We start from the raw sequence: 10970 nt of genomic DNA on the forward strand, positions 1-10970 counted from the left end.
CACAGCAGAGGTGAATGTGTTCGTCAACAACCTTTACAATTACACTGAACAAAAATAAAAATGCAGCACTTCTGTTTTTGCTCCCATTTTTCAAGTCAAAGACTTAAGACTTGTTCTGGGTACAAATATAATTCACAAATCTGAACACTTCTGCAATGCAGAGATAATCTATCCACCTCACATCTTTGAGTTTAGCTCATAAAAAAATGGAAGGGAAAACAACTGTTGCGTTTAGATTTTGTGTTTAAAAATTCCAGCCTTGGTATGTGCAATTCATCTCAAGGTGTTGTTAGAACTCTGCCTGAATGGCTGTTGGCCACAGACAGCCAGAAGTTGACACACAGACATATTGTCACTGATGAGCTCATAAATTAAGTTAACTTTTGTTCCGTCTGAGCCATCAAACGCGGAACTCCTGCAGCCTGCGAACTCGTGGACACGAACAACCTCACTAAAGTTTGTGACATAAATATTTCATTTAGAAAATTGATTTCAGTCATAAATATGTCATGTTGTGGAGGCCAGTGGAACTCAGCCAGACCTCCTGTAACAGGGCAGAATGATCTGCATCTCCTCATAAAAGGCACCAATTAACTGGACCCTCATATATCAATTTATCTTCGCTTACAAAGTCATTGCCTTCCATCATGCGCTCATTGCCATCACATCCAAGAAGTGCCCACGAGAGTGCACTTGGTGGAGCTGGAGAGGTTGTTTTTGCTGTCAATGATGGGCTTCGGTCTGGTTTTCTCCAGCGCCGACAGAGCCAGCAAATGGAGATGAGTGTTCACACATGAATATGGACAGCGAAGCATGAATCCAAGCCTCTGCTCTAAACATCAGAATGTCCAACCCAGCAAACGTCAGTGGTCGCAGACAAGGTGGGAAGTAAGAGGCTCCTCCGAGAGCGTCGTTCTGATCGCCTTATGGGGTCGGACAAATTGTGTCGCAGGTTGTATTATGTCAAAAGAGACATTAATGCTATTGGGAGGCCGACTTTACTGATCGCTGACATTTCTCCCAACAAGGCCATAAATGCAGCATTTTAATGTGCAATTTGTGAGACATCATGTGCATAAATGTAGATGTAAATATTGATTTTTGGCTCCTATAAACATGTTCGCCTTGATTTAAATAAACATCACATTTTATTTGGCATCAAACCTTAAATAAATAGTGAGCATTCAAACACTGGTGTTACACAATGGAATGGTTCTTTATACATTTACATTATTTACAACAGCACCATTTCTGGTTCATGAAAGGAAAAAGGGGCTTATTTTTTGTAGCTCTGGAAATACCAGCATTCATTTTCACCTTGAGCAAACTTTGTATGTAGCAGTTTTCCTGTTAGCATCAAATTTTAGTCTTTACTTAGATAACTCACTAACCTAAATAGCATCAATATGTATGATGTTTGCATTGCCTTATTGTGGGAATTACCTAAAAGATATATTTCCGAGAATGCAAACAAACCATGTTGAAAAGCACAAAGAAAATCTTGCATGCAGAGGGGTGTTGTGCTGGAACTAAAGAAAAATAAAGTGGCTCAGATTGAGACAAACAGTGCTGCTGTGTTTTTATAGCCTATATCTTCTGGCAGCAAATGGTGCCGCATGTCATATCGTACCCCCAACATTATTTACACCTTGGTTTTATTAGGGCAATCTTGACACGTGTGCCCAGTGATCGATGGGGGAGCTTTTTTTATACTAGCCCTGCAGGGTTGCTAAAATGGGCCAGCAACCAAGGTAACTATTATGATGGAGCTGGGAGCTTTGATGGTCTTTGTCTACATTTGTTTTGACCAGGAATGGTGTTTATTCATGCACCGCTGTTATTCCAGTTGATCATTAAGTGTATAGTGCTTGTTTTCTTTTGCTGTCATGATTGACGTTGAAAGAATGAGAGTTAGACTGTGAAAAGCTCCCCTCGATGATACATATTTATATTAGTTGCTGTTGGAATGCTATCCAAACAGAGCTGACCTTGCCTTGGATGAGGAACAAAATAAATTATATATAACCTATACAGACTTCACTTGGCAAATAAGGAGGAATAATACATAATATGAAGCGCTGAAGATGCACTTTTCAAGCCGTTAAGCCAGGGGGACATCCACATGTGTGAAATGTCAAAGCCTGAAATCCACAGGAGATACATTCCTGGATTTGTAAAGGGATTTTCTTTGAAGCATTTGCTGGTGAATATTAATGTCTGGGGGAACTGCGATACTCAGACTTTGTGTGGCTCAAAATGGTCTTGACAGCATGGAGAGAGGCTGCACACTTTGCAGTCTTAAAATTGTTTCATTCATAACCTTTAAAATTAATCTCAGCATTATTGTTTTCACACCCGAGGTTAAACTAGCTTCCTTGCTTCTCCATGCATTCCAACACAGATTTTCTTGTTGCTTAAGAAAATTGGCCTATTAAACTTTAGTGAACTAGGCAGCTTTTTACACAGCTGCTTTGGGAATTTCTGCACCAACTTTCCTGGCTGATATACTATAACAAAGAGTTGTTACTGCAAATTACCATATAGTTATTGATTTAAATCCATGAATCAATGCATTCAGACTACATAAAAGCATTTATTGATTTCACCATTTTATTTAAATGTTTTACAATAAGCAATTCAAAACAGCTGTAATTTCTGTAGCCAGCACAGTAACGCATGCATGAAAGAATTCTGTTAAGGAGCGATTAGAGAAACTTTTTCTTATAATTTTGAATGTCAAATTAAAATCTTTTCACTCACATCTTTATTTATGTCAGAAGATGAACTGTAATTTAGTGCACTTAATCCTCCGAGTATATTTTTCTTTTTTTCCCAGCTCCATAAATGCTGTAATATCATGAATGGGCAGGTGGCTGATGGAGCCCAAACTGTGGCTCTGCTCCTACAGGTTCCTACAGCACAGAAAATAGCTGGTTGCAGCATATAATTAAGCCAAATACATACAAATAATATATACAACTAGCAATATTATTTTTAAAAAGTTGCAAAAATTGTGGTGAAGCAACTACTTTGGAAAAATAATTTCTTATTTTGCATTAGATCACATGAAATTATTAGATTTATTTCCTTCAAATATGCTGTCATTTCCTTCATTATTGACTATATTCAAATTTCAGCAGGATTTCGATCAACGTGTAGTTCAAACACCTATTAGGCTGCCTTCATTTACACACCATCATCTTCTTCACGTGTACTATGGACAGTTTGATGAGCATCCCAAACCGATATCATTTTAATCAGACACATTCTGCTCTGGCTTCATTGCTTTGAGAGGAACTCACGAGGTCAACCACTGCCAATAAATCAAGATTCCATTTTGGATTCAATCAGATCCAATGAAAAATTTCCTCTCATGGTTGTTGCTAAACCTCTTAAAATGCCGAGGTTTGCTAAAATTCTACAAGTGTGTTAGCAGATGATGAGAGCCAAACTGGGATAAAGCGCTGCTGGGTGACCAGCATTAAAACTCAACACTGAAAAACATACATGGAAAGAAAAGTGCTCTTTTTTTTATTTCTTTTGAGAACAGAAGTGCAGCTTCCATTTCTTTCTCTCTGAAAGGTCTGATTGGCTGTTCCTGCCAATCTCTCAGGGCTCCTTCTCCTGATTAACTCTGTTGTGTTTGAGCAAATCTGTGGCGCTTCCACTGCAGGGCACCAGCAGGCTAGACAAACAGCGGAGGCTAGAATGAGCCGCGAGATGGGTGGAATGTCGAGAAGCTGTTCTAACAGGATTCATTAATTATAAATGGAGGAAAAGAACATTTTTATATAAACAGTTGAAGCCTATTCACTCCTGCAGTGATGTGTGAATGAGTGCAATTCCACATGTGCTTATGCTTCTGCAAAACTTATGTAGAACAATATGCTAATTCCCTGACATGCACCCCCCCCCCCCCTTCTACAGGTGAGACCAACCCATAGCGCCACTTTGAAAAAAAGATTATAATTTGAAAGATTTCACCTGAGGTAAATTTTAAAATGGACAATTATGTTAATTATTTCTGCAGTGGTGAACAAAGACGTTTCAAAGTCAAAGCCTGGCACATATAATGCACAATGAGAGCCATTTTTGTGTCTTAAAATAAGACTTCTAGAGATTCTGATCATCAGCGAGGCACTGCTGCAGGAGAAAGAAATGATGATGAAGGTGAGGGTGTGAGAGATGAGGATGGGGCATGCTGCACAGCCGGACTAATAGCAGGAGATCTGACAGGAGGCATAAAGATTTCTGTGATTTCATTTCAGCTGGGTGGAGAGCTCAAGAGTACCATTTGATGTAATTGCCTCCATGCGAGGACAGGCTCTTCTGCTAGCACTGTGTCGCTTTCCCTCCATCAGATACTGGTCTTTTTATAAACAAATAAATAAATAAATATATAGGATTGAGAGAGCGAGCCTCCTGCCTCCCCCAGCCCTGAGCATGTCATGTTGATGTGATAACGCTGCCATGTGGACCTGGTTCCGGGAAAACACTTCCATATGTTGCGCGTGCATGCTTTCCTTTCAAGATTTGCGAATCAATGAGCTGCAGTCGCTCACAAGTCCGTGCAGCCATGGTGCAGGATCATGTTTGGAATTCTACAGTGGAATTTTTTCACTTTCATGCAGTGTTTCTGTTTGTGGATTTGCCAAAGTAGTTCCTCAGCAGCACATGCTTGACAGCAGAACTGTTGTTCTTCCTCTTTCGCAATTACTTTAAATCTGTGGTTGCCGCATTTGATTGTTTGCTGCTGAGTGTAAAGTTACTGAGAAGTATCTTGTTTTGCCAAAACATTTCTTTTTCTATGTATTTATGGCTCAGTAAGAGTGCATATTCATGAAGTGGCGCCAAATGATGAAGTCAGAGTGGCACCATTTGGTTATTTATGCATCACAGACAATATTTTAGAAAAGAATATGACACCATGAATAAAAGCTGCTTCTAATTTTTAAAACACCGCAGAATCCATTTTCCTGCAGCAATTTTATCCAACAAAATATTGTTCCAATAGACTGTATTTTAAGGGTTCCTCCTTCCTTTTCATATTGACTTACGCGAAAGCAACCACTGCGTCCCTGAGGAAACATGAAAGCAGCGATAAATGATAAAAGCCTCAAGTTCCAAAGAAAAAGTTCTCTCCACAGTTGCTGCTTATTATTATTATTGGAGTATTTCCCATTTTATAAGCTATACTGTCATTTATAAACTATTATTTCACTTTTAGCACCATTTTACAAACTGGATAATTTATCACGACTTTAGTAATAGTACTACTTTTTTTTTTTTAAAAGCAGCTGTTTAAATAAGAAGAGGATTCATAAAAAGCGTGTCTACTAAACAGGAACTATGGCTCTAAGCAGGAACCAAATTATCACTCTGAACACCAACACTGCTGCTCTTTAGAGTCACTCTGCAGAATCCTGCAGAACCTCTTGAGGGCAGTGCAAACAGAGCGCTGTGCAGACAAACGACCCCGGCCACCACCAGTAGGCTCACCAGTTTTCTTCAATTGACATTTCGGATCATGCCTCCACCGCCTGAATCGGTATTCACAGTCTGAGTGGGAGAGGCCACCGGGGAGCAGAGGGAAGTGAGAGGGAGCGAGGAGACAACGCACATCAGAATACAGTAGAGCACTGAGCCCAGCTGGCTCATTTAACTCCGTCAGTGTAGTCCTTATTCTGTCTGTTGGCTGGAGGGTTTCTTTCCAATATAAAATGTTAAAAGGTTGTTTATTACAGGAATGGGAGAGAACACTTGGAAGAGCCGTGGAGAAATGGATACATGAAGAGACAGACACAAAAATGCATTTTGAATAGTCGCGCCCCATTTTGGCCCTGGCTAGTGCCACATCTCAAGGTCTCAGGAAGTGATTAACCCTCCTCAGATACCAAAAGATGAGTGTGTTGGTGTGTGTTGGAAGGCCAACTGGTGGGAGTTGAGTGTGGGCAGCCAATCTCCGAGCTCTTATCCTGAGGCTCTCCCTAAAAGTGGGGTCATCACCCTCTGATCTTGAAATTGAATTCCAATGATTCTGCTACTCCCTCCCCACCGCCGCTGCCTCCCCAGCTGTGTAAATCCTCTTCCCTAAGGGCTTTCCACCCACCCACTGTGCAACAAGAGCCTCCACACTCATCTCAGTTTCATTTCAAATTTAATTCCACTTAGATTGGACACTTTTCTGACAAAATGCAGAAAGTTTTAGAAATTGTTTATAGGATATATCTGCTGTTATCATTATTCACAGCCTATAAAATCACCAGACACATAACCAGCCAAAAGTCATATATAATGTTTTTTGCCTTTTTTTTACCTCAAGAGCAGAATAATTCAAGCTCAAATTTAATTATTCCCAAGATGAAACCACCAGCAACTGCCAAGATATAACTTCAACACCTAATTAAGCTTGATTTTAGATTTAAATCAGCAGTCAGGAGGGGCTTTTTGAAGAAAATATTCAATTTGCCTTCATTTTCCAGGGCAGATGTTTGTCTGGTAAATCTGACAGGAGGGAAGCTAGCCAGTGAAGCGAGGGAAGAATCCTTAGATCAGTTCAGCGTTCACCGCCACCCCAGACAAACCGGATGCCAAGCTGGAAGCGCTGCACGCCAGAGTGAACACAAGAATGCAGATGCAGCAGAAGTGTTTGCATCAAGCAGCAGCTGCAAGCATACTGTACTTTGAACTGCACTGAAAATCATTAATGGATGGAGGGGGGAGGTGCAGATGGATTTCCTGAGGTTCCCGATATGGAGAAAAGTCTAAAAACATGGCCTGGTCTGTAATTAGTTCTCATATGATCAAAAGCATTGATTATAGGAATCATATCTAAATATATTTCATTTGCTCAACAGCTTCTGTCTTCAATCATCCACTGCTGAATCCCATCAGGACTGTTTGAAGCCAATTTCTCACAGAAAAACACTGTTTGGAAGCTATTTTCTACTGTTTTAATCATAAAGCAATTGTTTTTACCCATTACCCTTTGATTATGTATGCGTCAATACATTCCGTGCATGGGGAAATGAACGGAAAATCACCCTGCAGACAAAATTGTATCAACACAGGTGCATTTAGAACACAATTATATATAGGCATATATTAAAACAATGTTTTAACACTCATTGTTTTAACATAATGATTTGACTGAGACCAATTTGGTACAAACTTGTTAAGTGCAAAACATCTGTTCCCCTTCTTTGCCTGAATGGTGATGCGGATAGTTTTGCTGGCTGAGCACATACAAAGATAATGATCTCACTGCACTGCATTTGGTGTCTGCCTCGAAGACGGCAGGATTTTCTTTCTTTAACTCTTCAGCTAATAAGAAGCACTGTTATGAACAGCTAGACTAAAAACACTGAGCCAAATTGGTGAACTGGAAGCTTAAAAGCTGATGGCAACTGTATCTGAAGCCAAAAGAAATATAGAAATTTATGTAATGATGTGCATTTTAGCACCACTGATAAATTATTCATCAACATAAAAGGCGGCACAGCTTGACTATTTAATATCCTCTGGAAAAGTCTCCTGTTGCCGTCTGCGGGCCGACTCACTCACAACGTTGGAGGTAAAGGTTTAACCTGTTTGTTTTGTCCCGATGTTCAGCGATGTTGCCGATATATAAAAGCCTCTTTGGCTGGAGTCGTGACTGAGCAGCAGCCCAGCAGGGGGTACGACGCCAGAGCTCACATCATTACACTCCAAAAGGCAAGCTGCAGGCTTAACAAGTGATTTTTCCTTCACCTTTGACATTCTAGCATGTCAATGAACTGCGTGCTCTCTTCTCCCTAGCTCTTCTCCTCATTACCCTCTTTGGCAGGAGAGATTTGAACTGTACTTTTTTTAAAATCTCTCTCACTCACATACACGCACCCCCCCCCCCCCCCACACACACACACACACCCCCCCCCCACACACACACCTCCTCTTTGCTCTCCAGAAGCTCAGTCATTTCTGCAAACGACTGCACCTGAAGTCAACTGGAAAGGCTCATGTAGTCAGACTCCATCTAGCCGGTGTTGCTTTGCTCGTCCCCATGCAGGCTAAGTATCCAGAGGGTTATAAGGCTCAGTCCTATTCTATTCCAACCTGGATAAAGTATGCTCACTGTCAGCACTTTCCCCTGCAGCCTGGCACTCTGTTTATTTTTGCAAGACACAGAGCTGAATAGACTTTAATAAATACCGTGTCCAGAGAGTCAGGGAGCCATCTGAGCTTGTCACAACTTGAAACTTAGTTGATGCACCAGCTCAAACCAGTGATTGGATGTTCACGCAATGCATGAGCAAGCACACAATTCTCTCAGCCAGGCTTTCCAAAAAAATGCTCCAGCTGAAGTGGCTCCTTCTGCTTTGGACTAATAAATAAAGTCAATTCAGTCGGGATGAGAAAGGAAATGAAATGATACTTAAGATGGAATTTCTTCTCCCACATGATCACTTAAATGCACTTTGTTTTTCTTGCAGTTTAGTTCAATTGGTTGAATAACTTTATTAACACAGATTGCTGCATGCTTTCAGTTATCGTCAGTCTGTTTCTATTAAGTCCTTTTAATAGAGGCCATGCAGCAGAACGAGTTATACCCAAACTAAAACAATGAATCAAACTAGTATTAAACCTAGAATGGTAGCTAACAGTTTTCCGATGTAGCTTCCAATCTTGGCCCACCTATACTGGCTTTATGCATTGATGCAATAGGGATGTTTTCCTAGAGGTATAGATGTGGGGAAAAAACTTAAGTGCAGAACTAGAAGCTAAAGGCTCCTTTAACATAGCGTGGCAATATCATTTAGGAAAGGGGACATAGTCACTAGTTAAGCAGAATGGGCCTCATGCTGGTCTCTGTTGCTGCTACTGACTTATGTTACTTGTCAGTTGTTTTTAGGGTTTTAGTTGCTGAAAATTCCATGTCCCAATGGTCTCATCCGGTGTTAATCTTAGGAGATATGCATTAGTGTCCCGAGACACCTTTGATCTTTCTAAAGACACTGATTGGATGTGTGAACGAGGGGGCCGCTTTCCCATCATGCATCAGATGGATTAAAGATGGGAGGAGGGGCGATTTTCAATTTTTGGAAGCTGTTTTCAGGTCAGCTCAGGCTTTCAGAATTAGTCAGTTTCAGTTCAGCGGCAGTGACGCAGGGACAGATCTGGGCAGGCACGAGGGTACAGTTTCAGACTCAATGAACTTACGATGACGTGCTAACTTTCACTGGTTTGCCTTTGTACAGGAGATGGTGGAGAAAATGAAAGTCAGGCTTCATGGGGAAAAAACAACTCAATATCTTGTGAAACCTAAGACTTTTACAACATCAAAAGTTGAATGTGTTTGGAATTCCTCCACTCAAAAACAAGAAAGAAGTTACCGATAATTTTCACTTCAGGCCATCTGTTGTACACATTGATTTTCTCCACAGTGTGAAATTTATCCTTGAGAGCAGTGATTAACAGAACCTGGTTGCTGACTAAAAATCCATTGGGCTTCACTGACAGCTGGTCTCTGCCTCTCCTCCGTCCACGCGGCACCTTTTAGGAGGAATCGGTGCTCGTAAACATTGTCTCAGTAATTCCCGAGACAAGTTTCCACACCATATTAATGCACGCAGCAGTGAGAGCAAGTCTCTCATTGAACAGCTGCCACCCCTAGCTGCCTGGCAGCAGCGCAGAGTTAGATATGCCATTAATTTGTCGCACCTGACAGCCGACTCTGCTGGGTACCCTCCGTCTACAGCACTTTTCTGCTTTGTGCCTGGGAGCAACATATCTTGCCCTTGTGAGAATACTCCAGAAATATGGCCAGGGAAGGGAATGGTTCAAAATAGAGGCCCCAGGCTGATAAAATTTCATTTGTAACTAGGCCAGGTCACAATTTGGAAGGAAGTTGGAAGGCACAGGGTTTGAGGTCCATGGGGTGAAAACAACTGTGGCTCTCACCAATGTAAATGGGACTGAAGACAAAACAACCTCAGCTGTTACACCCATAAATTGAAACTTGAAAAAAAAATTTAAAGAGAAATGCAGGCCAGGCCATTGAGTGTCTGTTGCATCACAAATTTCCCCTGGGAATTCTTAATATTCCAACTACATCACAAACACCTACAGGAGGAGGGGGGGTTGACCCACCATTCTTTGGACCTTTCTTGATGGAGAAATAAACCTTACATCTGAGTTTACCGTGTTTTGGCTCCTATTCAGTGAACATGCTTTTGGACACAGTTGCAATAACATTGGTTCTTTCCTGATTCTGTTTAGTCTGATGTTTTGGGGAAAGGAGGTGAGACAATGTTGTATATTGCACTCTGACTACTATTATCTTGGAAATTCCTTTTCACAGGGACTGCGTAAAAATGTGTATTGATCAAATTTAGTGTATGAAATCATACTGGGAAGCATGGAAATATAATCTTCCAGCTCCTTCCAGGTTTATTACAGCATATTTGAACTCAGGGAAAATAAATGTATCCGTCCTTCTACAATAATATTTTTCTTCATTTCTCTTTTTTTCATGTTTTATGAAACTATTCAACATGTCTGCTTTTCAACATTAAAAGGTTTTAGAACAAATAAACTAAAGACAGTTATGCACAATGTGGCATTCACGGTGGATGGCATCTGTCTAAGGTCACTATAAAATAATTTGCCTGCACATTGTCTCATCTATCTTTATGAGGGTGGGCTGCATAGACGCTCAGTAATTTATCAAAGGTTGCATATCTTATCCGGCCTTCCCATTTTGTAAAAGGGCATTAGAATTGACTATATGACTCCAATACATAGGTAATGATGTACGGGAGCAAATACCATTATTGGTAATGTCAGGAATGGTATTTTAAAGCACACATTTCTCATTTTATCCTTTCACAGCACTCTGAAACTATGATTTCTTTTCAGGTCACTTTGAAGCACGAAGGTAGAAATCCAGTATTGTGGTAGAAAAGTCCTCCAGCACTTCCTTTATGTAACTA

The sequence above is a fragment of the Takifugu rubripes genome, chromosome 14 (genome assembly GCF_901000725.2).
Source record: "Takifugu rubripes chromosome 14, fTakRub1.2, whole genome shotgun sequence".
Taxonomy (NCBI): Eukaryota; Metazoa; Chordata; class Actinopteri; order Tetraodontiformes; family Tetraodontidae; genus Takifugu; species Takifugu rubripes.